Raw genomic sequence first — 497 nt, forward strand, 5'->3', positions numbered from 1 at the left:
AGAGGTGGTTTGCCATTGCCTGCCTCCGCGTCACGACCCTGGTCTTCCTTGGCGGTCCGAATACTAGCCGGGGTCGGCCCTGCTTAACTTCCGAGATCGATCAAATTCGGGCTAACTAGGTCAGGGCTGGACATCCTCTTTGGGATGTCCTAAATGGGGATTGGTGAGTTAAGAAGGCGGCGATAAAACAATTCAAGGTGCTGGGCCATTTACGGCTTGGGACCAACATACCTGAAGGACCGTCTGCCCCCTTATGAACCTGCCCCGACCACTACGGTCACCTTCCGAAGCCCTACTTCGGGTGCCCCCGCCTTCTGAGGTTAGGCAGCTGGGAACCTGGGAGCGGGCCTTCTCGGTTGTGGCACCAGAGCTCTGGAACTCCCTCCCCAGGGAGCGTTGCCTGTCCCTTTCTGTTGCCATCTTCTGCCAGTGGGTGACTTTTTTGGTTCCGTTCGGCAGGGCTATTTTTGGGCAGGAACGCACAGGAACGGAGTTCC

The 497-nt window shown here is 57.5% G+C and overlaps 1 protein-coding gene across 1 annotated transcript in view; it reads right to left on the reverse strand.

Annotated features, from left to right (window-relative positions):
• LOC107106290 (cation channel sperm-associated protein subunit gamma-like) overlaps positions 1–497 on the reverse strand; it is a gene marked incomplete at its 3' end in the record, with an annotated part of 84518 nt that overhangs the window by 59099 nt on the left and 24922 nt on the right. The gene's annotated exons all lie outside the window — the stretch shown is intronic.

The sequence above is a fragment of the Gekko japonicus genome, unplaced genomic scaffold (genome assembly GCF_001447785.1).
Source record: "Gekko japonicus isolate JY-2015 unplaced genomic scaffold, Gekko_japonicus_V1.1 scaffold3139, whole genome shotgun sequence".
Classification (NCBI taxonomy): Eukaryota; Metazoa; Chordata; class Lepidosauria; order Squamata; family Gekkonidae; genus Gekko; species Gekko japonicus.